At 40.9% G+C, this 27,543-nt stretch overlaps 1 protein-coding gene and 1 pseudogene across 2 annotated transcripts in view; both read right to left on the reverse strand.

Moving 5' to 3' along the window:
* Positions 1 to 8,069, reverse strand: part of TMEM108 (transmembrane protein 108) — a 422,004-nt gene extending 413,935 nt beyond the window's left edge. For both annotated transcript variants that reach the window (XM_018051242.1, XM_018051251.1), the window contains exons 1-2: positions 7,977 to 8,069; positions 1,129 to 1,243 (exon numbers count right to left, since the gene is read on the reverse strand). The gene's annotated coding sequence lies outside the window, so the exon portion shown is untranslated. The remainder of the gene's footprint in view (positions 1 to 1,128; positions 1,244 to 7,976) is intronic.
* Positions 1 to 27,543, reverse strand: part of LOC102169470 — a 182,964-nt pseudogene that overhangs the window by 15,505 nt on the left and 139,916 nt on the right.

Genomic DNA, 27,543 nt, shown 5'->3' on the forward strand with positions numbered 1-27,543 from the left:
CTAAGCACATGCATCACTCCAGAGCTGTAATGATGCATGCTTATGGGAATCTCCAGAGATCTACAGCTCCTAATTGTCTATTTTGTTCAGTAAATTGTACTCATTACTGAGCCATGTGAGGCTCAGAAGGACATCAGCCTTACTGGGTGCTCTCTGTCTGAGCGTGGGTAATGGGACATTATCAGCAAGGACTCCACAGTATTGAACTAAGACGCTTAAAAGCAATCCTCCATTCAGTTCCTCAGCTGAGTACTTTTTTTTTCTTCTAAATATAACGTCCTGTCCCCCTTTTTCCTAACCAGTCTTAGCTCTGCTTAGATTTGTATTAATTATTATTTTCTCTTTAGTGAGTCTGGTTTTAGTTTAAGCTCTAAAATCCAGAGACCTCAGAAAGGATGGGATGTCCTTTCCACTCCTCCCTCTCAGCCCTCCACTGCCTCTGAGAAGGGCACACCAAATCTCCTTCTGGTCTCAAAATCTTCACGACAGATGAAAATCCAAAGCAGCTTTAGTTATAATGCTCCTGGTGCCTACATCCATTGCACTAAGGACTGCAAACAGATGAGGAGGGAATGGACATGTGACTTCCAGTGACACTGGACAAAATAAAATGGAATGGGCAGAACCATGTGCTTTGCTATCGCTATTATCTACCGAATTGAAAATCATCAACTCTCTGGTAAGCAGTTTCCCATCTCCCGAAAAAAAAAAAAAAGTGATTAACGCAGAAAAAGGTAAGCAAAGTGATCCATGGAAGAGTAGAGTGCTGAGAGAGGGGAATTTGTGTCAGCAGAGATAACAATATGATATGGCTACAGGAAAACAGCACTCAGGCCTAGTTCCCTTCTCAGAAGGGCCCAGCAACACCCTCACCCTCTACGTAAATCAAACCCCATACAAACTCACTAAAAAATTCTTATGTTGAGATATTGCCATGTAGATTCTATCCCATCACCTTGATCATGGTTTTAGCTTTGTAAGTGCTGATCTTAACAGTGTTTATGACCTGAATTACTAAAGGCTTTGGGAAGCTTTCACAGACAGGGCACCCCACTGCACTGACGCCAAAAGGCTGTTAAGACAAGAGTAAAACCAGAACAACAATGGCAAAGAATGCCTTTGACTTACCCTGGAGTAGAGGGTGTGAGAGCCTTCAAATGCACTTACATCCTCATGACCCATCAGCTCTGTTGCCTTTCATCACTCACTTCTGCATGGTGGATCACAACCAATCGATCACCAACTACCAAAGATGAAAAATGAAAGAATGAATACGTTAGGCCAGAAGATCCATAACTTCAAGTTCCAAGCCGCTGCTCCTCAAGTGAATTTGCTAGCGTAGGCTAACTATCAGTACTTACTTAACACAGAAACCCAAATATATATAATGGTTTAAGTTCAATAAAAGCTTATTTCTTGTTCCTGTATACATACTGCACAATTGAACAGTCTCCCTTAACAGCAATCCAGGCAACCAGGCTGACAAAAGTCCTGCCATCCTTTAACATAGCATCCCACGATCTCGTAGGGACCCTCTCCATTCCAGCCTACACAGAGTATAAACCAGCATGGAGGAACTTGCGTGGGTGCTCTCTTTTTGTTTCTTTTTTCCCTAGAAATGGACCACGATACTTTTTCACTTCCACTTAGTTACACAGCCACACCTAAATCCGTGGGTTGCTGGGTAGCTAATAATCAGTATCATATAAGCCTGACGCCAGCCCAATGAAGATATTAGCTTTAGAGTCTGGAGTTCTGGGTGAGACACTAACAGTAAATCTGACTTAGTTACTTAATCGCTCTGAGATCTGGTTTCCTCATCTGTGAAATACTCTGCTTCCCTCATTGACCTATGCGTCAATGTGAGACTCAAAAATGAGACAAAACAGCACGCATAGCCTGGGCATCTTGACAAAATGCTGAGCTGCAAACTCCCAGATGTTGTAGTAGAAAAGAAGATTGAAGTAGAAAAGAGGTTTTAAAAATTAGAAAATATTTTTGTATTCCACAAAGTGATCTGCAGATATAAAGAACTGGCACCAACTTTGATTGAACATAAATTCCCCATTATCAGGATACCAGGTAAAATTTCAAAGAGTCACAAGATTTCGGAACTAGAAAGAATTTAAGTGGTCACTGCTTTCCTGTCTTATTTTCCAGACAAGGAAACAAACTCAGAAATCAACAATGTTCCTCAAATCTCATACTAACTCAGTGTGCTGGAATTAGAGTACAGAAATTGGACTTTTTCTTCTGTTACTACATAAATTCAATCAAAAATTGAATTGCTGAAAAAGAAAAGGTGATTCTTATTCTTCTGCTAGAGTGAGAGTAAATGGCTACTCTCCATTTACTCTCCATTTACTCTCCATTTACTCTTTTAGATTTGGCCAGAAGGTAGCATTCACCAGCATGGACCACCATCATACCAAACATAAGGCAAGGGGGTCACAGGGCAGACCAAGGTTTTCAAGCAAATGTTCTTCGAAACAGTGATCTCCACCAAAGTTATATCTCACAAGTCCAAAATGTGACCTGAACACAAATTAACTTCTGTATGCTTTCTGGCAAAACCAAGAATTTTTATTTTCTATACATACACACTGAGTCATTGCTATTAAGGGACAATTAGAAAAGGAGAATTTGAGACTGCAAATAAAAAAGGGAAAGGAAATATTAATAATTAGCTGAGGAGGAACAGAGGTTTCCATAGCCAATCATGGGGACAAATAAAGGAATCTCAAGATTTTTTTATCCATGATACTTAAATTATTTTGCATCTCTGAGAGCATGGTGAGTCCTTGAAGTTAAGAGCAGAAAGTAATGTCTTTCATTATTTTCATTACTTTCATTAAGAGCAGCAATGTCTTTCATTGCTGAAAGACAGGAGTCCAAATTCAAAGTTCTAAATCAGGAAGGGAAGAATGGAACCACTTAATATGCATGTCTCCAATAAAGAGATAAAAATTTGAAAGTGTTTTGGCAAAATTAAGAGGGATTACTTAATGAACAAGAAATGATAAATGGAAATCAATACTTGCATATCCATGGTTAAGATGAGTAAAATGCTATTATCAGCATCTTCATCTAGTGAGTAATTTCAAGCATTTTAATAAAGGTAAAATGTTCTAAGAACTGCTACAGGTTACTCCACCCCCAACTCTCTTTTGCCGTAGTGTCTCTGCTGCTGCTAAGTCACTTCAGTCGTGTCCGACTCTGTGTGACCCCATAGACGGCAGCCCACCAGTCCCTGGGATTCTCCAGGCAAGAACACTGGAGTGGGTTGCCATTTCCTTCTCCAGTGCATGAAAGTGAAAAGTGAAAGGGAAGTCGCTCAGTCGTATCCAACTCTTAGCGACCCCATGGACTGCAGCCTACCAGGCTCCTCCGTCCATAGGATTTTCCAGGCAAGAGTAGTGTCTCTAGCACCTCAAAAACTCTCCCATCCTGGCAATTTCCCAGAACCTCTTCTCGACCCTAGAAGTTTTACTTATTCTTGTGCCATGGACTCTCCGGTACTTTTGGCAATCTACTGAAGCCTAAGGAACTCCTCAGAATAATCTCTTAAATGCAGAGAAAAAAAAATATATGTATATATAAGAATAAAAAGGAAATCAATTATATGGAAATTATTCTAGTCACATGGCCTTCAGAGAGTCCATGGACCCAATTTAAAAACATCTATTTGGGGAATGACTCTTTTAGGGTAAAGAAAGTTTTTTTCTTCTGCAGGAAAGTTTTAAAAAGAACAAGGATGTATAGTAAAGAATACTACTCAAGAACAGTCAGTGAAGAAAAGAATGAGGTGCAAAAAAGAAGTCAGACCTTGAATTTCTGCCCAACACAATACTATTCACGCTGTGGTTTAAAAATCCTACTTTAAGGAATTACTCAGAATTTTCTTGGCTCCAGCCCTGTAGACACAGCATCTTCTTCGTACTGATGGCAGGTGAAGAAATTCAGCATTGGAAAAGGCAGGACTGAGATGAGCTTTAGTCCCAGCTTTCTACCACTCTCTAGTTCTGTTAGCTTGGGCAAATCACTCAGCTCTGAGGTGAAACTCTTTGTCTATGAAATGAGAAGGTCAAGCTACACCATCCCTAAGGTTTCCTACAACTCTGAATTATTAGGATTCTCTGAGAAGAAATATCAGTGAGATTTCTTTTTGCTCTAGGTTCACTGCATGAAAATACCTTTTAGATGAGAATTTTCAGGGGCTTCAGAAATGTTGACACTATGAGAATCAGCTGGGTGTAGAATTTTTGACTTAGAAAGGATTTTTTTCAAGAGACATCTCACCCAATTCCAGTGACCCAGGTGAGAAAACTGAGGTTCAGAAAGGCAAAGAAATGTATTTGAGGTCACATAATGAGGTAATGTTAGCAAACTGTTGTGACTACTGCTGTCTAGCGTCAGCAAGATTTTAGGATTTGGCATTGGTATACAACTCAGCTCATGAGTTCACTTGAAGAGAGATGGAAATAAACTCCAAAAAGCTGAGCCATAGCACAGGGACAACATAAGGAAGCAGGTGATTTGGGTAATGACTCCCAGGAGCAGAGTTCTATGCCTCCAAAAGGGTCAAAGCTCATATGCACAGTAACCTCATTAGTAACAGTATCGCCTCCTTCAAATATATGGCTACAAAATTCATATAAAAAACAATTATTTTTTTAAAAAATGAAAGAAAAGGTGGTTCAAAAGAGGGGAATAAATGAACAAACCCTGGCTAATAAGGTCAATAAAACCACAGTTCAGGATGTGAATTGCTAATAAAATCTTAAAATTGTAGAATACTTGTTAGGAATTTTTAAATTTTAGAAGAAACTGATTCAGAATAACTTTGACCTACTATTGTGGACACCTCTAAAATACAGTAATCATGAGCATTATTTTTACTAATACTCTCACCACTATCTTCAGATACATAATTATAGGATATTGATTCGGTTTAAAAGTTATATGTGTATTTCCATAGTCCCGCCCACGTGTACAGACTAGTTTTATAAGCAAAGACGTAGACACTAGGAAGTTGTTGGGAAATTTGATTGAATCATGAATTCAACCTCATTTTCAATTAGCCAACAATATGTATGCAAGAGCTTTCAAAACCTGTGTTCCAACGCTTGTCAGCTTACCCTCTCCATTTCCCACACACAACCAGCAAAGTAATGGCACCCATTCTCAACCCCCACAACCATAATTCCTACTTTGTATTAATATTTCTGGCTTTTGTAACTTTTTTTTTCTTTTTTTTTATGATTTTCTTTGGAAACTGACACAGCCTTTCAAATCTTCTAGACCAGAGGCTATACATCACTGGTTTGCCAGCTCCTGTTTCATCTCCTCCAGGAATTCCCAGAGACAGCAGTGCCATCTACTGGTAGGGAGGGCATAACTTGTTTTCTGGAAGCCTGCGGTTGACATGCCTGAAAGAATGGCAGCCTAGATTTGTGTTTTTGTGAGCCTTTCTTTTCTAGAGCACATTACAAGCGTAACTGATGCTTACAACCTGAGACACAGAAATCCACAGGAGCCCCCATCGTGAAGGGCAGGTCCTTGGGAAGCCGTATAAAACCCAGCCTGTCAAGCCAGTAGAGAGGCAGCTCTGCCTTCTCAAAGATCCAAAGGCAGAGCCTCACTGAAGCACTTCCTAGCTCTCCTCACCCTAGGGCTTCTGTATCAGATGTTCTCACCTTGCTTCCACCTGTGGCAATGCTATCCCACTCTACCTTACAGCAAGAGTCCAGGGAAGGTGCTTAGACCTCTATCAACGTGACGGCTCTTAGATTTACACAGTGTGACACAGATCCTGCTCAAAGGACAGTACTGCTTAGGCATGCAGGTCAGACTCTAATCTCTCATTCACTCTTCCCTCCCTGACCCAGGGGACAGAAACGACAGAAAGGAAATGATTTTGTTGTTGCTTTGGAAGCAACATTAGTGGGCTTTTAGTGAATCAGAGAATAAACCTTGTCCTGTAGATCACTGAGGTACATTGCTTCCCTTAAGATGAACTAAGCCTGCCAATCTTTCTGCTTTCCCTTGTTTAACCTAATAAGTGTTTTTCAACCTTTCCAAAACCCTTGCCTCCCTTTCACAGACTAAACATAAACACTGCACGCCCTTTGTGCAGTTTATATAACAAAAGCGACATTTTCTCTCTAAACAAAAGCATATACCTTTTCAAACTATACTTCCTACCCGAGCCTCAGAATTCCTTCCTCTCCCCACTGATACCAGCTAGAAACAAATCACTGACAAGTTCTAAAATTACTCTAATTTGCTTTATGTACCAATCTGTCAGGTGACAATCTATATTTTACTTTATGAGGTCATTTGTTACATTCCCAACAAGCTTTGCAACACCTTTTCTTTTACTTTGGCTCACCCCAGAAAACCACCAAAAGTTGATCTGCTACAGTTGATGTTAATTCTGATAAGTGTTCCTTCTTTAGTTTGAACTTGCCAAGTAAATTATTTCCTAACAAGCTTGGGCATTTCACAGGCATGGTGTGTGTCTTAGATGTTTGGGAAAAAAAAAAATCACACCGTTTCCTAAAGAAACAAAACTTTGTATGGGGAAGGTAAGAGTAATAAAAAGCCTTGGAACCCTGTCAGGATTTCTCTGAGGAATCAGGTAGAGAGATTCCTGTCCATTTCCTACCAGAATAAGTTGTAAATGAATTATAGTGGAATTCCAGAATACAGTAAAATCTTCCTAATGATAGTTTAAACCGTTCTGAACCAAGCAGACTAACAGGTATAGCTAATAAATTAACTAGTGGAAAACTGAAGGGGCTTTTTATACTTTGTTATGAGCTGTACAGTATGCTCTTATTATTTCAGGTTTAGGGAAATTGAGAAGGAAAGAGGCAGAGGATGCCTTTTGTAAAGTATGACTTCAAGGAGACATCCCCCACCCCCAAACCATAATCACACACACACACACACACACAAGCAGCTTTTGACATCCAAAGGCCTTCTTTTAACACGCACTTTTGAAAGAATTAAGGAGATCTAAACGGGTGTAACCTGCCTTCCCTTCTCCCTAGCACCCATTAACATGCTAAAAATAAGTCATTACTTGATTCGGCAGTCCAGAAAAACCTCAGTTTACAGAGATAACCAGCACCACCCCCCGGGGGAAAAAAAAATCAGGTTTTCTTGAAGGAGAATATCCGTGTGATGGTCTGCTCTGCAGTTCACTGCAGGGATCTTCCCCCTCACAACTACCAGCCATCAGTTTCACTGTAATTTCTCACTGTAGCGTCTCACTTAAACCTTCTCCGCCAGTGCCCAGCAGCTTTAAAAAAATAATTTTTCCCCCTTCTCTTTACGAATCTCTTGATCTTGATGCCTTCGGCAGGCTGAAAGCGTTTCGGTGCAACTCTGGGATGAGAGCTCCAGGCAGGTCCGGAGAAGCCTTCCACCTGCGCACCTGGGCTGGCCCGCGGGTCCTGCCCCCACCCCTGCCCGCACGGCTGCGCCAGGAATACGGCTTTGGTCGCCGCCGCCGCCGCCGGATTAGTTCGAGTCCCGTGGCTTGGCCAAAGTGACACTACATTTTTTTCCTTCGTTCTCACATGTGACAGATCCCACTGCATTAAAGCCATCTTCTCCCCGGCTCTAGGCCAGGTCTTGCGCCGGAGACGTCCCCGCCCCACCACCCTTCACCCTGTACCTGGGGAGGGGGTCGGTACCAGCATCCCTCCGGGAGAGAAACAAAGGCGGAGGCGAGGCTAGCAGGTGGGCAACTCCCCTCGGGTGGACCCGTCACCGCGGTGAAGAGGATGGGGAGATGCACTAGCGGGCAGAAAAGGGAAACCGAGGCACCGAGGGAGATGACTGAGCCTGGGTCTGCATCCTCTCCCAAGTGAGGCTCCCCGGGCGGGCGGACCTCAGACTTCCCCCCGCCCCGCTCGCCCGCAACCGGCCGCGGAGGGGCAGGGAGCCCGCCCCACAGCAGTTCTTACCTCGGGAGAAGCGCTCCCGCTCCCTCCGACGGCTCGGGGAAAGAGCCCCGCCGCTCGCGCACGCGCATTCGCGTTCTCGCCCCTCCGCGCCACCGCGCGCGCCCCTCCGACCTGGCTTTGGCCCGCCCCGGCTCTGTCCGTCAGCGTACGCGAGAGCCAATCCACTAGCACGGGAGGGCCAGCGCCGGTCACGTGGTCGACATAGCCAATCACCAAGCTGCCCTCGGCAGCACCCGTTCCGATGTCTCCGGGGATTCGGTTGCTACAGAGTGGATCGGGTGAGAGGCGTGTACAAAGGGCTGGATCTCTGTTTTGGGCTCTGATTGGTGCTAGATTGACAATTACTAGATCTATTGATATCTCAAATGCTAAATATGAACAAGAATGACCTGGGCATCTTATTAAAAAGCGGATTCTGATCCAGTAAGCCTGAGACGGGGACTTGAAATTCTGCCCAACAATCTCTTAGTGATGATGCTCCTGGTCTGAGGACCACGCTTTGGGTAGTAAGATTTTAAAGGCACTCGTCTAAAAATGATGGTTATAACCCCCTACTCCATGTTATCCAGAAGTTTCAAAACCTTTTCCTTCCTCAACTGATAAAGCATTCCAGTGACTGACTGAACAAGGGGTGTTTTGGTGACGCTTGTAGTTTGGACACAGGCTGAGGGAAGGCATGTTTGATTTGAACATCACCCATCTTTGTTCATGGGGCAGTAACTAATTTGGTGGACTCTCCTCATTGAGAACAGTAAGTCATCCTGAAGTATTGGACATGTGTGTCACTGTGCTGTATTCTTGGCCAGAGAAGAAGCATAAGTGGTTCCTGTTTTTTGGAAATTTGCAGTCTGTCACAGAACTACACAGGCAAACTCGGGAAGAAGCATTATAGGAATAAAATCCAGGGAGCTAATTGCTGCAGATCCTTGGACAATTCAGGTCAGAACTATCCAATATAAGCCAGAGTTTGTAATATCCTATCTTAGGAATCTTTAAGATTGCCCAGATAGACTTCTGTCAGTAATTCCAGAGTCTGGAAATCAGGAAGCCCAGTGCCTCTGTCATCTCTCAAACTTGACCTAAATCTGAGTGTTTTCAGACTGGCTAGACTATTTGTTGTTCAGCATAGTCCTATTACCCAATAGTGTACTGGTGTGATTTAAAGGTCTTAAGTGCTACAGTCTCCAAAACCTTCTTCCTACTTCAGGCCAGGTGGTGTGACACTGCTTCAGCAGTTTTCTCTCACTATTCCTCAAGGTGATCAAAATGTCACTTAGAGGAAACTTATATCCTTGTCAGTGTATAGAGAGCCTCTGGCTTATCAGCCCCAGAAGTGAAGCCTGCTTAATAATCTCAGCTATTGTTCACCAGTAACTCTGTCAGAGATAGCATAGCACAAAACTCAGAGTTACAAGAATGCACAGAATCGAGCACAGCAATGGTTCCGGCTGCAGCAAGAGTAAAGAAATGTCTAACCGAGAAGAACATGTTTGAAAATCTCAGAGAAAGTTTATTTTGCTATCTTTAAACCAGTGGTTCTCAAGCTTGGGTATACAGTAACATTTTTTTTTAAATTGGAAGATAATTGCTTTACAATGTTTTGTTAGTTTCTGCCATACAACAGGAGAAGGCAGTGGCACCCCAGTCCAGTACTCTTGCCTGGAAAATCCCATGGGCGGAGGAGCCTGGTGGGCTGCAGTCCATGGGGTCGCTAAAAGTCAGACAGGACTGAGCGATTTCACTTTCACTTTCATGCACTGGAGAAGGAAATGGCAACCCACTCCAGTGTTCTTGCCTGGAGAATCCCAGGGACGGGGGAGCCTGGTGGGCTGCCGTCTATGGGGTCGCACAGAGTCGGACACGACTGAAGCGACTTAGCAGCAGCAGCCATACAACAATGTCAATCAGTCGTTAAGTAACCATATGTCCCCTCCCTCTTGAATCTCCCTCCCACCCCCCCCCCCACCCCATGTCACCACTCTAGGTTGTCACAGAGCACTGGGTTGAGCTCCAGCTCCATGTGTTATACAGCAACTTCCCACTAGCTATCTGTTTTATATATGGTCATGTAAATGTTTCAGTCCTACTCTCTCAGTTTATCCCATCCTCTACTTCCCCTGCTGTGGCCACAAGTTTGTTCTATGTCTGTCTCTCTATCCCTGCCCTGCAAATAGGTTCCTTAGTACTATTTTTCTAGATTCCATGTATATGCATTAATATATGATATTTGTTTTTCTCTTTCTGACTCATTTCACTCTGTGTAATAGACTCTTAAGTTCATCCATCTTACGAGAACTGACCCAAATTAATTCCTTTTTACAGCTAAATAATATTCCATTGTACATACCTATACTACTTCTTTGTCCATTCATCTGTCAAAGTGGAAATAAAAACAAAAATAAACAACTGGGACCTAATTAAACTTAAAAGTTTTTGCACAGAAAAGAAAGCTAAACACAAAATGAAAAGAAAGTAGTGCTTTTAAGGAAATAGATTTTGGAGTTCCCGTGCCTAGAGATTCTGATTGGAGTGAGGAGTGGAGCCTGGGCAACAATAGGTTTAAAAAGTTCCACCGGTGATTTGTATCCAGCCATGCTTGAGAATATCTATACAAGCTGCTAGATTGAGGGACTCATTTTTTAACAGGGGAAATCAACTCTGCAACACAAATTACTAATGACATAAAGACTGGAAACAGAGGGAAAGCTTCCATATAATTTGTGAGAACAGATTTTTTTAAAGCCAAAAAATAATTCATAGGTAATAAATATTCCAAAGACTATTTAGTGGACTAAATTTAAAAGCCAAGTTCACAACTAGGTTTAATTCCAGTTGATTAAGTAAATATTGCCCAAGAAGCCTATTACCTTTTGACAACCACTCCAAACTGATGAAATCTCTGGTGCTATCTTGACTTGTTTTATGTCCTTCTTAACTAAAAGCAGATTTCTGTTTGAGCATTATTGAGAGTTATTCTCTACGGCTTTTCCCAAGACTTGCAACAGAATCACCTGGAGTCCTGGTGAAAACACAGATTCCTAGGTCACACCCCAAACTTCCTCTAGGCTCTCTCCTGTAACAGTTCTGAAGCCAGTTCTAGTTAAACTTGAATCTACATTGTATCTGCTGTTACAGAACATCTCAAGCTCTGCTATTAGTTTAGTTTGCTGTGATAGCTAAATGAAGGAGGTGAGTCCATTTTAAGGTATTCTGAAAGAGTCTCAATTCTCTTTATTGAGATTTTACCAAATTCTTATATTTTTTGTGACATAAAATGATTAGTGCCTGGACCTTGGAAAACTGTTGTTGCACAGAGTTTTTCTATGGAGTGATATTTGCTGTAGTGGAATATGACCTCATTTTTAACTGAATTAGTGAGATACCCTCAGAACACTCTGCCAACAACAGCCATCTTGCTCAAAAATGACTTGATTTGCCATGTTAGAAATATGGAATCCGATGTGTAAGTCTGAAATCTAACTTCCTTCTGCTCTGACACTTTTAAAAATATATTTCACAGCATTAAATGGAGGAGAAATTTTTCTCACCTCATAAACTTGTAGCTTTATCCACTGGGTAAAATAAGGACAATTTTCACTGATATTTAACTAGCACCAGTAATTTAAATTTTTAACTACAAAAAAGCATTTATCTTATCTTGTGAATATCATCATTACAAAAAGATGCATCAAGAAACAAAAGAAATTCTTGCCGAAGGGTAAAAATTGGAAAAAAAAAAAAAAAAAAAAGAAGAAGAAGAAGAAGAATATCCAGGCTGTCATTCATTTTCTGTTTTTGTCTGCTTGCCTCACAGGTATAACCTGGCTATTCTGTCTCAGGAAATGGAAATGTTAGTATCTGATATAAATCAGGCGTTAGCTTATGCAATCCCCCTTCCCCATTTCCCCAACCTGAAATTGCTTAGTAAGAGATTTAGGTATATTTGAAAAGAAAAGAAGATTAGATATAAACAGCCAAGTCTCCAAAAATCCACCCATTGCTCCATGATAATCAGAACCTCCACAGGACTGCTTTATGATTGCTAATTATGTTTTCATCTCTTTAGCAATAAATAGCTTCTCTAAACTTCATTTATTTCATTCATGAAGACCCACTGATTACCCAAGATTCTGGTCCCTGTCTATCATATAAATCTAGCCAGGATAACCATTTTCTGTCTGTATCTTTGTTTTAATAGCTGCTATCTTTTCTCCACTTTACAGTGTAAAAGTGTGTAGATTTAGCCTAAAACACTGGACATTTTAAGATGAGTTTATGTTCTTTACATTCTTTATATTATCTGTCAGTTCAGTTCAGTTTAGTCGCTCAGTCATGTCTGACTCTTTGTGATCGTGTGGACTGTGGTATGCCAGGCTTCCCTGTCCTTCACTGTAGCCCTGAGTTTGCTCAAACTCATGTCCACTGAGTTGACAATGCCATGCAACCATCTCATCCTCTATCACCCCTTCTCCTCTTGGCCTCAATCTTTCCCAGCATCAAGGTCTTTTCCAGTGAATCAGTTCCTCGCATCAGGTGGCTGAAGTATTGGAGTTTCAGCTTCAGCATCAGTCCTTCCAATGAATATTCAGGACTAATTTCCTTTAGGATTGACTGGTTTGATCTCCTTGCAATCCAAGGCACTCTCAAGAGTCTTCTCCAACACCACAATTCAAAAGCATCAATTCTTCAGCACTCAGCTTTCTTTATAGTCCAACTCTCACAACCATACATGACTACTGGAAAAAGCATAGCTTTGACTAGATGAACCTTTCTTGGCAAAGTAATATCTCTGCTTTTTAGTATGCTGTCTAGGTTGGTCATAGCTTTTCTTCCAAGGAGCAAGTGTCTTTTAATTTCATGGCTGCAGTCACCATCTGCAGTGATTTTGGAACCCAAAAAATAAAGTCCCTCATTGTTTCCATTGTTTCCCCATCTATCTGCCATGAAGTGATGGTACCAGATACCATGATCTTAGTTTTCTGAATGTTGAGTTTTAAGTCAGCTTTTTCACTCTCCTCTTTCACTTTCATCAAGAGGCTCTTTAGTTATTCTTTGCTTTCTGCCATAAGGGTGGTGTCATCTGTGTATCTGAGATTATTGGTATTTCTCCCAGCAAGCTTGATTGGGCTTCCCTGGTGGCTCAGAGATTAAAGTGTCTGCCTGGAATGCAGGAGACCCGTGTTTGATCCCTGGGCCAGGAAGATCCCCTGGAGAAGGAAATGGCAACCCACTCAAGTACTCTTGTCTGGAGAATCCCATGGAGGGAAGAGCCTGGTAGGCTACAGTCCATGGGGTCACAAAGAGTTGGACATGACTGAGCGACTTTCCTTTCACTTTCTAATCTTGATTCCAGCTTGTGATTCATCCAGCTTGGCATTTTGTATGATGTACTCTGCATATAAGTTAAATAAGCAGGGTGACAAATATATTATCTATAATATTATCTATAAAGATTTATAAATATTCCTTTTAATGTTTTATATAGTATTTTATACTTAAAATGTGGTATGCCCATCTATACCTCCCACCTTAAGAAATAAAATGTTATTAATACAGACACCATGGACTCCTTCCAACAAGTTAATTCTTTAGATGGAGATACCACACTTAGCAAGCTTAGGCACAAGGAGAGAGAATGATTATGGAAGAAAACACTGTATGTATGCATATGATAGAAAACATAAACCTAAGCATAATTTTTACTAAATAAAATGTTTAGAAGTTCCAAACTGATAAAAGAATAACAGGGCTGGAAATCCCACGTGTTCAACTTCTTTGATTCCATTCCATGTGGTTCAACTCCTGTCCCACAAAGAAGCAGACATGACTGAGCAACTGAACAACAACAGCAACAACTCCTATGCAGGTAACTTTTAGAAGACTACATGAGTATTGTGCAACAGAAATAAGGAAAGGAATCAAGTCTCATTCATTCAACAAAAATACTATGTGAAACCTGGCTTTTAGCTCATTTTAAGTTAAATTTAAGGCATCACAATTCAAAATAAAAAGTTTTATGTTACACGTGAGGCACGTTCACTGTAAGAAAGAAGGAACACCAATTCTTGATGAGATCAGAGAAAACTTTCTGCAAGAAGCAATACCTGAACTGAATTTCAGGGCACCAGTAAAAGCCAGCAGAGGGCAAGCAGAAATGTGTTTAATTTGACTGGCTGTGAAAGAAGAAGGCAGGTGACTGAAAGAGGGGCAAAGATCAGAATGCAAGGATGGCAAATGACCTTCCTCTCTTTTCTAGTCAGTCATGGCATTCAACTCTGTGCTTGTGAGAAGAATCAAGACCAAATCCCAGTTCCTCCACTTATCAGCTGTAGAAACCTGGAGAGTTTATCCCTTGGAAGGTATTGAATAAATGATTGCACAGTGTTCTCATCTGTAAAATGGAAATATAATGACAATACAACTGCTTGCCTCTTACAGCTATTAATAGCTAATTATAAAGTGTTTAAGCAGACTTTCTTGATGGCTCAGCAGGTAAAGAACCCTGCCAAGAGGGAGACACAGTAGACACGGGTTTGACCCCTGAGTCAGGAAGATCCCTTGAAGGAGGAAATGGAAACCCACTCGGGTATTCTTGCCTGAAAAATCCCATGGACAGAGGAGACTGGTGGACTACAGTCCATGGGGTCACACAGACTGGGCCATAATTGAGCAACTAAGCAAGCAAGCTTTCAAAGTGTTTAAGGAATGTTTGTCATGTAATAAATGCTAAATAAATGTTAGCTATTATTAACAGTATTCTTCTAAACATGGATAAAATTCTTAAAGGAGTACCAGACCACTTTATCTGTCTCCTGAGAAACCTATATGCAGGTCAAGAAGCAACAGTTAGAACCAGACATGAAACAGTAAACTGGTTCAAAATTGGAAAAGGAGTACTTCAAGACTGTATGTTGTCACCCTTTTTATTTAACTTGTATGCAGAGTACATCATGAAAAATGCTGGGCTGGACGAATCACAAGCTTGAATCAAGATTGCTGGGAGAAATATCAACCTCAGATATTCAGGTGACACCACACTTATGGCAAAAACTGAAGAGGAACTCAAGAGCCTCTTGATGTGGGCGAAAGAGGAGAGTAAAAAAGCTGTCTTAAAACTCAACATTCAAAAAATTGAGATCATGGTATCTGGTTCCATCACTTCATGGCATATAGATAGGGAAAAATTGGAAATAGTGGCAGATATTATTTTCTTGGCCTCCAAAATCATTGTGATTAACAGATGATTGCTTCTTGGAAAAAAAGCTATGCCATATCTAGACAGTGTACTAAAAAGCAGAAACATCACTTTGCCGACAAAAGTCCTTATAGCCAAAGCTGTGGTTTTTCCAGTATTTATGTACGGTTGAGAGTTGGATCATAAAGTCTGAACACTGAAGAATTGATGCTTTTGAATTGTGGTGCTAGAGAAGACTCCTGAGAGTCCCTTGGACAGCAAGGAGATCAAACCAGTCATTCCTAAAGGAAATCAACCCTGACTATTTATTGGAAGGACTGATGCTGAAGCTCCAATATTTTGGCTGCCTGATGCAAAGTGCCAACTCATTGGAAAAGACCCTGATGCTGGGAAAGATTGAGAGCAAGAGGAGAATGGAATGATGACAGAATGAGATGGTTGGACGGCATCATCAATGGACATAAGTTTGAGCAAACTCTTGGAGACACTGAAGGACAGGGAAGCCTGGTATGCTGCAGTCCATTGAGTCACAGAGTCAGACAGAACTGAATGGCTGAACAACAAAAACAACGATACTTCAACCAATCAGAGTTGGCATCTGGGGGAACCTTTCAGCCCGCTCTGATACCTGATACAACTCTGATTTCGAGCTCTGCATCCTAGTGCCACTCACCTATACTGATTCTTATCTACATTTAATCAAGTTTACTGATTCTTATCTGCAGTTAAGCAAGTTTTCTGTGACTTAGAAGACCCTCTCAGTCCCCAACACCAAGTCACACACAAATAAAACTAGCTGCTGACACACATAAAATATTTTCTTGATGATTTAGAGATTGTTTTCATGATTTTTTTCTTTGTAACTTTAAATAAAACACATCATACTCTAAGTAGTTTGGACTTTTGTCCCTCTGATGGATTACTTCTCACACTCAAGTATATGACATTTTTGAACTATATGTCTACCACCTTTCCATTCCTAGGCAGAAGAGCTTAGCATCCTTTATGAAGATGTAATATCGGCACATGTGGTTTCCACCAAATGATTCTTAAAAATTCTCAAGACTAAATCCTGAGCCAGGGATGCTCCTCATGCATGCATTCATTCCCACTTAGAAACACCTCTGAGGTTCTCAACAACTGGATGCTAAGGACATAGCCCCAAGCAAACAGGCATGGTTTCCACCAAAGAAATCTTGCTATCCTCTGCCCATCTTTCAAGCCCTACCCTATAGGCTGAGAAGCTTTGTTAGCCCTAGAATGGAGACTGTTGCTGCCCCCAAGATGCCCCTGGATTCCTTTCACTAGCTCTGTGTTCCCACTCCCATCCCCAGCCTCCACTCCCTCTGTAATAATCTTCAGAGGATTACTTTGAAACTGGAGCCACCTCACTTATATAAAACCCAAAATGCCTGAGAGTGACACCACCCTGTTGGGTAGCCCATAGTCAATGACTAACAACTCCTTTGCTTTAAAATGTGACAAACTCTGCAGTGTAATTTACAGTGCAGAATTCCACATAGATCGGGCTGAGTCTGTTGCTTGAAATCCCACCCTTGCTTGGCTCATATTAGTTCTTCCTAAAGGATATTTCCTTTAAAAATCACTAACACTTGAGTGCCTGGTTCAGGCTCTGCTTCTGGAAGGACTCAACCTATAGCCACCTGTCTGCTTATTGTTAAGCTATAGCATTTATCACACTATTTTGCTTAGTGTGAGTCAAGTGATATAATCTATGTTGCCAGTTGCAAGAGGATGGAAATCATGATTCATTCATCTTTGAAACCCCCAGGTCATGACACACAGTTGGAGCTCAGTAAATTTCTGGTGAACTAACTCAAGTTGAAATGCCTCTGGCATGTCTCACCACCCCATCTCCACTCTTTGCCATCCATTTCTCTGATCTTATCCCTACCTTTCTGTCTCTTGATAACTCACCTCCACCACACTGGCCTTCTTAATTGTTCCTCTAGTATATGAAATCCACTCTTCTCTCTGATTGGAATACTTGGCCACCACCCCCTACCCCTTACCCTCACCTTGCCTCTGCAGGGCCCTCCTCCCTCACTAAATTCAGATCTCTGCTCAAAGGACTTCTTGTCAGAGAGGCCTTCCCTGGTCAGATGATCCAAAGCACCCACTCCTTACCACAACTGTGATTCTCTAATGCCGACTTTCTCTACCAGCATTCCATGAAGGTATTAAGCCCCATAGAAAATGAATTCAGTGACTGTTTTCTCCCATCTCCCAAGGATGATACCAGGTGGTATCATTCTAGTTGCATAGGGGAGAAGTTAATTCATCATATTTAAAGGCTACCTTTGGGCACCAGAGCTTAATTCTCTGGTGGAAGTGATAGAAAAGGGCTGTTCTAAACTAGCGACAACCCCCCATATATACATGTATATATATTTTTTTTCTTTTTAGCTCATATCAACATTTGACAAATTATTTCTTTGTCTCCCTACCTTACCCCTCACTAGAATATAAGGACATGGATTTTGATTCAGTCTCTGCTTATCAAAACTACCTAGAACTGGCATATAATAGACACTCGAAAAGCATTATTTGAATAAACTTCACAGGATGCGTGCATACTTGTGTGCTGTCACTTGAGTCGTATCCAGTTCTTTGCAAACCTATGCACTGTAGCCCACCAGGCTCCTCTGTCCAAAGGATTCTCCAGGCAAGGCTACTGGAGTGAGTTGCCATGCCCTATTCCAGGGAATCTTCCCCATCCAGAGATTGAGCCTGCATCTCCTGTGGCTACTGCATTGCAGGCAGGTTCCTTACTGCTGAGCTACCAGGGAAGCCCAGTTTCACAGGATAGATTCGTGTTATAACTTTTTGTATGAAAACTTTCCATAGTAAAAGGATTTCATGTTAAAACTTCCCCATGTTGAAAAAAATGTATTTTATAGATTACTCAAGTGAAATGATGAGAATATACAGAAGAACTGCACAAGAAAGGTCTTAATGACTCAGATAACCATGATGGTGTGGTCGCTTACCTAGAGCCAGGCATCCTGGGCTGTGAAGCCAAGTGAACCATCAGAAGCATTACTACAAACAAAGCTAGTGAAGGTGATGGAATTTCAGCTGAGCTATTTCAAATCCTAAAAGATGATGCTGTTAAAGTGCTGCACATAGTGTGCCAGCAAATTTGGAAAACTTAGCAGTGGCCACAAGACTGGAAAATGTCCATTTTCATTCCAGTCCAAAAGAAGGGCAATGCCAAAGAATGCTCAAACTACTACACAATTGCACTTATTTCACATACTAGCAAACTAATGCTCAAAGTCCTTCAAGCTAGGCTTCAGCAGTATATGAACCAAGGACATCCAGATGTACAAGCTGAATTTAGAAAAGGCAGAGGATCCAGAGATCAAATTGCCAATATCCATTGGATCATAGGAAAAGCAAGGAAATTCCAGAAAAACATCTACTTCTGTTTTATTGACTGCACTAAAGCCTTTGACTGTGTGAATCACAGCAAACTGTGGAAAATTCTTTGAGAGATGGGAATACCTGATCATGTTACCTGCCTCCTAAGAAACCTGTATGCAGCTCAAGAGGCAACAGTTAGAACCACACTTGGAACAACAAAGCAGTTCCAAATTGGGAAAGGAGTACTTCAAGGCTGTGTATTGCTTATTGAAACTTATTTAACTTATATGCAGAGTAAATCATGCAAAATCCTGAGCTAGATGAATCATGAGCTAAAATCAAGATTGCCAGGAGAAATATCAATAACCTCAGATATGCAGCTGATACCACCCTCATGACAGAAAGCAAAGAGGAACAAAACAGCCTCTTGATGACGGTGAAACAGGAGAGTGAAAAAGCTGGCTCAAAACTCAACATTCAAAAACAGATATAAAGAACAGAGTCTTGAACTCTGTGGGAGAAGACGAGGGTGGGATGATTTGAGAGAATAGCACTGAAACATGTAGATTACCATATGTAAAATAGATCACCAGTCCAAGTTCAATGCACCAGTCCAAGCCAGTGCACTTGGACAACCCAGAGGGATGGGATGGGGAAGAAGGTGGGAGGGGGGTTCGGAATGGGGGATACATGTACACCCTTGGCTGATTCATGTCAGTGTATGGCAAAAAAAAAAAAAAAAACACACCACAATATTATAAAGTAATTAGCCTCCAACTAAAATTAATTAATTAATTTTAAAAACTTGGATTGTTGCATCTGGTCCCATCACTTCATGGTAAATGGGGAAAAATGGAAACAGGGAGAAACTTTATTTTATTGGGCTCCAAAATCACTGCAGATGGTGACTGCAGCCATAAAATTAAAAGATGCTTGCTCCTTGGAATAAAAGCTATGACAAACCTAGACAGCATATTAAAAAGCAGAGACATTACTTTGCCAACAAACGTCCTTAGAGTCAAACCTATGGTTTTTTCAGTACAGATGTGAGTGTTGGACTACAAAGAAGGCTGAGCAGAAGAATTAATGCTTTTGAATTGTGGTGCTCTTGAGAGTCCCTTGGACAGCAAGGAGATCAAACCAGTCAATCCTAAAGGAAATCAATCCTGAATATTCAATGGAGGGACTGATGCTGAAGCTGAAGCTCCAATACTTTCGCCACCTGATGTGAAGTGCCAACTCATTGGAAAAGACTCTGATGCTGGAAAAGATTGACATGAGGAAAATAGTACAACAGAGGATGAGATGGTTGGATGGCATCATCGATCAATGATGAGTTTGAGTTTGAGTTTGAGCAAACTGGGAGACAGTGAGGGCCAGGGAAGCCTGGAGTGCTGCAGCCCACAGAATCACAGAGTTGGACACGACTAAGTCAACTGAAGAACATCAGCAGGTGCAATGTTGAGACAATGTTAAATGAGGAACCTGAAGAATTTATCTATATAATAATAATGGGAGGCTTTAATCATCCAAACACAAAGTAGTGAAAGTCGCTCAGTCGTGTCCGATTCTTTGCGACCCCATGCAATTCTCCAGTCCATGGAATTCTCCAAGCCAGAATACTAGAGCAGGTAGCTGGTTCCTTCTCCAGGGAATCTTCCCAACCCAGTCATTGAACCCAGGTCTCCCACATTGCAGGTGGATTCTTTACCACCTGAGCCACTAGGGAAGCCCAAGAAAGCTGGAGTGGATAGCCTATCCCTTCTCCAGTGGATCTTCCCAACCCAGGAATCAAACCAGGGTCTCCTGAATTGCAGACAGATTCTTTACCAGCTGAGTTATCAAAACACAAAGTAACCAAATGCTCAGTCAGGATGGGAGATGGGGGTAGGGGTAGAAGGCTGGATGTTAACAAATTGAGGACCGCTTTCTAAATGCCACATGGAGGGGAAATGGAGAGAACTTTCATCCTAAACAGGATCAGAAATGGACCCTAGAGATTGCTGTGGTGAGACCCTTGGCAAAAATTAATAACATAATTAAATTTCACATCCTCATGGGACAGGTGAAAACCAAGAATCCCATTCTATACACTCTAGATTTTTTTAAAGGGAAATGTGATAAATGCAGGCCCCGTTTAGGAAACAATTGAAGGACTTTAAAAAGTCAATAACCCGCAAGAAAGACTATATACTCTTTCGTTGCTGTTTGCTTTCCATGAAATGCATTTAACCAAGGAATAAAAATAAGAATTAGAGGTAGGAGCTAAAAAGAGAACTTCTAGTTCCATATAAATTATCAGAGATAAAATAGGGCACTTCCCCTAAATTGGTAAGGGTGTTAATGTAAAGTAAATAAAGAAACCAATCAATTATAAATGAGAATAATAACTACAATGAAAACACTTTGAAGAGCACCTTACAAATGACTCCGAAACCAATAAAAGGAGGTTAACATGTCAAGGGAGGAAGTCACTCAAGAATAAGTGGAATCTTTTGATCTTGGTGAGATAAAGGATTTGTTCAAGAATGGAAAGGAGCATATTTCACAGGCTGAATTATTTGCTGCAAATTAAGATACTGAAAGAGTAATATAGTGACTTCCTTTACTAGACTATCCACAAAAACGGGCAAGTTAGAATTATTTGACTGTAACAGTGACCATGTAAACAGAACACTTCACGAAGTTGAACAATCAATGTGGACAAACCATAAGGACTGAGAGAGAATCTGCTCACTGAAAGGGCTGACTTGTATAACTGAAGGGGTGAAATGTGTAACTGTTACCCATTCTTACAAAAAGACTCAGAAGAGACCTGAGAAAAGATAATCCCAAACAAAGTTTACTTTGGCTTAAATCTTCAAAGACTTTGATCCTCAATTATAGTCTCCTGACTTTGCCTGACTTAAAATAACTTAATGAAATGGCTATTTGATTAAATCTGATAAGAATGATATGTAACCTTGTTCTTGCTGTTGTTTCTTATCTCTTTTGACATCAACTCTGCTGTGCTGTGCTGTGCTGTTCTTAGTCGCTCAGTTGTGTCTGACTCTTTGCAACCCTGTGAATTGTAACCCACCAGGCTCCTCTGTCCATGGGGATTCTCCAGGCAAGAATACTGCAGTGGGTTGCCATGTCCTCCTCCGGGGATCTTCCCAACCCAGGGATCGAACCCAGGTCTCCCACATTGCAGGCATTGACATTAACTACCACTTGTGACTTTCTTGGCCAATTACACTTAAAGTTACAACTTTAAAACAAACTGAAAGCCTGGCACATAATAAACATTCAGTAAGTGTTACCTGCTTTAAAATGAAATTTTTTTTTCAGTAGATAAACAAAAATATAAACACATAAAAATGAAATAAAATAAGTTACAGACTGTTTGTTTCTCCCTCTCCCCCACCTTTATTTGCTTTAAAAAAAAAAATACTGAGATTTCCCTGGAATTCCATCAGCCATCTCCTGCTCCATCAGCAACAGTCCTCTGACAAAAGTTACTACTAATAAGGGGTCCCCAAACATGACCCTCATATATTCCTATAACTATTTTTGCTTGAGAGCTTGTATGGCTCAAACTTCTCCTGAGATCTCAGAATAGCAACCCATTAAGGAAGAATATTCAGGTCTTCTGTTTTCAAAGACTTTTTTTTTTTTTAAACAGATTCATTTCCTCTTGGCTAGAGCCCTCCCTGCAGTTTGATGATTACCTTCCTAAGGTTAGAAATCATTTCAAAGATGACTCTGAACCCAGTCCTGTGCTTCTGCCAAGGATTTTGATATCCATAGTTCTAAATCTCTCTTCTCTGTTACATGTCATTTTAACACACATTTTTTATTAAAACCTCAAGCTGGGTCATCGGATTAATGCTTTCCACCTCAGAGAGATCATTTGAAATGAGCTGCAGAAAAGTGCTTTACTCATCTCCTTCAGTTTGCTCCTACACTATGCCTCTGCTCTAGGCAGTGGCCATTACCAAGACTCCCCTCTCCCATCTAAGTTCAGAGCCTCCTCTCTGAGCCCCCACAGCGACCTGGCACAGCCCCTAACGTGGCTTCTGTCACAGTGCATCAAACTTGGCCGTTCAGTATCTCACGATCCCTACTAGACTAAGTTCTGTGAGGGCAACTTAGGATTTCTATCTTGTCCTTTACTGGACAAGACAATTGCCCTCAGAACAACGTCTGGAATAAAGTAAGTACCCAACAATCATTTATGAAGTGAATGGAAGCTCTCATCCTTAGAATTCTCCCTCTACTTCTGTGAGCATCTCTGACGATTTTGCTCTGAACCGGGCAATTGCCATTACTTATTAGCAGGGCTTATTATTACCGTTCATTTATGTTTCATTTCCTTTCCAGGTTTTGTGTTCTGCTAATTAGAGTGTGTGTAAACATTTAAGTTCCCCTCAGGTTAAACTCTTTTCTCCACTCTTGAATTTCTTCCTTTCCCCCTGCTAATTATAGTAAGATCATCAAACCTAGATAGTACTACTTCAATTATGACTCATGGATACCTCATACACATTGCCAGTGATTACTTCAATAGCCATAAATCCTAACAAATAAATTACAAAACAATACTTTTGATATTCCACTCCTTTCAGTTCAGTTCAGTTCAGTCACTCAGTTGTGTCTGACTCTGCGACCCCGTGAACTGCTGCATGCCAGGCCTCCCTGTCCATCACCAACTCCCAGAGTTTACTCAAACTCATGTCCATTGAGTCACTGATGCCATCCAACCATCTCATCCTCTGTCATCCCCTTCTTCTCCTGCCTTCAGTCTTTCCCAAATGAGTCTTTTCAAATGAGTCAGCTCTTAGAATCAGGTGGCCAAAGTATTGGAGTTTCAGCTTTAACATCAGTCCTTCTAATGAATATTGAAGACTGATTTCCTTTAGGATTGACTGGTTGGATCTCCTTGCAGTCCAAGGGACTCTCAAGAGTCTTCTCCAACACCACAGTTCGAAAGCATCAATTCTTCAGTGTTCAGCTTTCTTTATAGTCTAACTCTCACATCCATATATGACTACTGGAAAAACCATAGCCTTGATTAGATGAACCTTTGTCAGCAAAGTATCATCTCTGCTTTTAATATGCTGTCGAGGTTGGTCATAACTTTTCTCCCAAGGAGTAAGCGTCTTTTAATTTCATGGCTGCTGTCACCATCTGCAGTGATTTTAGAGCCCCCCAAAATAAAGTCTGCCACTGTTTCCACTGTTTGTCCATCTATTTGCCATGAAATGATGGGACTGGATGCCATAATCTTTGTTTTCTGAATTTTGAGCTTTCAGCCCACTTTTTCACTCTCCTCTTTTACTTTCATCAAGAGGCTCTTTAGTTCTTCATTTTCTGCCACTCCTTTACATTCCAGTTTTTCTAAGTAGAAACTTCCTTTCTTATGAGTTTTCCTGTCACTATGTCATAGTCACTTACAGAACACTATGCCAGTGGGTCTCAAACTAGAGTGTGCATTAAAATCACTTAGAAGGCTTCTAATCAATATGGCACAACAGAATTATTGGATCTTACCCTGAGAGTGTCTGATTCAGTAAGTTCGCTGTGAGTGCTGGGAATGTACATTTTAAACAGGGTCAAGGAGGATGCTGATGCTTTTGCCTAAGAACCACAACTTAGAATCACTGTACTATGTCATTAAATAACAAACCCCCAAACAATATAAGAAAATGTAATTAATAAGTATTCCATGTATGAAAGTAATTACTCGCTGTGATTGGCTATGACCAAAGGAGTAACCTCATTCCAGGATGTCAGTTCAGTGTGGCACTACAACTCAAATGATCAGCCAGTTGTTGAATATAATTCAAAAGAAATGTATTTTTTCTTTCCATAAAACTTTATGTATCTTTTGTTACTGAAATTCAAGAAAGTTACAATGGAAAAAATTTCAGGAAAGAACAGCTAGCCTGATTGAAAGCAGGAGTTTCACCAGACAGAAAGCTGCCTTCTAAGACCAAATGAAAGGGGGAGATTTTTTTGTTGTTGTTGTTTCAGAATGGTAGAAGCTAAGAAGTAGGACAATAATAACCTCTAATATCAACAACTGTATACATAGAGTGATCACTCAATTTTGAAATATGGGAATGCAGAAGGTCCTGTGAAACTTGAGCTTGGGGAAATTTATGAAAAAGGTACTACTTCATTCAATGAGTATAATTTGTGGTACCCTCAACTCCTGAGGGGGCTTCCCAGGTGGCGCTAGCGGTAAAGAACCCACCTGCCATTGCAGGAGATGTGAGAGACAAGAGTTCAATCCCTAGGTCGGGAAGATCACCTGGAGGAGGGCACAACAACCCACTCCAGTATTCTTGCTTGGAGAATCCCATGGACAGAGGAGTCTGGCAGGCTACAGTCCATAGGATCACAAAGAGTCAGACACGACGGAAGTGACTTAGCACAGCACAGCACAGCATAACTCCTGAGGGGGCTTCCCTGGCTCAAAGGTAAAGAATCTGCCTGCAATACAGGAAGAGCAGGTTTGATCCCTGGATCAGGAAGATCCCATGGAGAAGGAAATAGCAACCCACTGTGGAATTCTTGTTTGGGAAATCCCATGAACAGAGGAACTTGGCAGACTATAGTCCATGGGGTTGCAGGAGTCAAACAAGACTTAGTGATTAAACCACCACCCCTAGAACCCCTGAGAATGATGTGAGTAGGGAAAATAAAGATAATCAAAATGTGTTTTTGTCAAGTGGATGAATAAAACCATAAATTTTTAGTTTTTCACTGTTCTTAGAAGGGAGGACCACTTACCTCCCTATCACATATCCCTGGTGCTGCCTTTGGTAAAAAGTATATGGTAAAAACTCCCTGAGATCTGTCTTATAATTCAGTTCTAATCCTTAAGGCCACATAAGTGATTTGAGACCTTTAGACTTCATGTGATCCATTTCACCTTGGAATATGGCCTGTGATCCAAGTTCAAGACCAGTAACTAAAATATTAAAGTGAGTGAATAATAGTCCCATTTATTCACTCATGCATGCAGTGGGTTTAAGAAAGTCTTCCCTAGGCATGATCCCTGTGTGAATTTTAGGACAGATCTGTCATCCAGGGCCAAGGCACAGGCAGATAAAACATAAGACACAGAAGGGAAAAAGGATGAGAGACAAACTATGGTTTAAAGCAAGTTTACAAAGCAAATGCTTGCAGAATGAGGCAGGTGTATGTGTTATGTATGTTAGTCACTCAGTCATGTCCAACTCTTTGCAACCCCATGGACTGTAGCCTGCCAGGCTCCTCTATTCATGGAATTCTCCAGGCAAAAATATTGGAGTCGGTTGAATGTAGAAAGGAGTATAGCAGACAATAAGGCCATAAAAAGAAGTAGGGGCCATGTTGTTACTGAGTTGCAGCCCATTACTGCAATGTGGGAATGCAAATAGATCACATCTCATAACATTTTACTAATCTAGAAATCTGCTTTTTTGTGAGAATTTATCATTTTAAAAATAAATCTCTATGGGCCAAGCATATCTGTAAATCAGATATGGGCCACAGATATATCCCTTGGCTAACATGGTCAATTCCCATCCTGAAATCTCCCCCGCTCCTTCTCAGAACTGTGCTATGTGATCACTGTGAAGTGCAAGAGAAGCTGGGAACTGTAGAGTTGTTTTTTTTTTTAGCAGAGTACATTGTTGTCATGGATAAAATCTGGATTCCATGACTAAAAAAGAAAGGAGGCCACATATCCTAAGAGGAAATATGCCCCATACTTTGAAACACTAGGTCCGAGAGAATTCCAGAGACATTCTCCCAGCTCTTGAACGATCTTTGGAGGTCTGTAGGTCAATCCGTTAGTCTAAGTATAAAGTGACTTGAACTGTTTTATTATAGAACTACATTAAATTAAAGGACAAATTATTGTGCCAAATGTGGCCATTTTCAATATAGTACAGATTTTCGTAAAGTAGAGAAATGGGAAAGAAAAGCTATGCTAAAAATTCCAGGCACACAAATTAAAACTTGAATCCCTGCTTTTGCTGGGACTTTCTTGAGATGACAGATGTACTTCTCTGTCATTGCCCCAGTTTCAAGGCAAGCAAATGTCTGAGAAGTCATTAGATTTAAATTACTTTGGGAAATATCTTTGCAGTCAAAACCGATATGCACCAAGTACACATTTCTCATTTTCATGTCAATGACTATCTTATTTGAAGAGTCTATTGTGCTAATTTTAAAACCCAGAAAGAAAAGGCAGTGATCTATTAGTAATGATGCAATGATCTTGAGTAAGGATTGATTAAGCTCTCAGGACTACTTTACTCTTCCCTGATTTTAGATTTTCTAACTTCACCTTAAACAACATAATCATAATGCATCTAACTGAGACACTAAGAACACCAATTTCAGGCTTTCTATACTTTCAAGCGATCTTGGATTCACTGTTTATTTCACCTAGACTTCATTTTCTTCAGATTTTATGATAATCAAGTGTGTACTTATCCTTATATGCCATTCACTGGGAAGAAAGAGAAGTCATTTGCTTCCATTTTTTATTAATTTCTAGATTTGTTTACTTTTTAATTTTGTGGGGCTTTTTTTTTTTTTGGTACCTATGTGAAGTCTTCTTGATTTAACATCTCTAGTTATCAAGATTTTCCAGCACTGATGATGTCTGAGGAGTTTGTCAATAGCAACACAAATCCGCATTTGAACATTAAATCCTTGGTGCTAAAATTGTTTACTCTGGGCTGTAAGACCAACTCTTCCGGTGCCTTCATCTATTTTTGTCAAAGAGGGCTGCCAGCTTTTGTAGAGCCAATATTTGTGTTTCAATCTAGCCAAGTCTCTTAGGAGTTCATCCTTCATTAGCCTTCCAGTAAGAACTGTCAAGGCTCTGCCTTTTCCTACAGCTTTAGGGACTGACTTTTCCTCCTCTCCATATTCCAAAGCAGAAATCAGATGAAAATTATTGTTTCTTTGTCAATCCAGAAGTTTCACTTATATTACATTAGC

The sequence above is a fragment of the Capra hircus genome, chromosome 1 (genome assembly GCF_001704415.2).
Source record: "Capra hircus breed San Clemente chromosome 1, ASM170441v1, whole genome shotgun sequence".
NCBI classification, from domain to species: Eukaryota; Metazoa; Chordata; class Mammalia; order Artiodactyla; family Bovidae; genus Capra; species Capra hircus.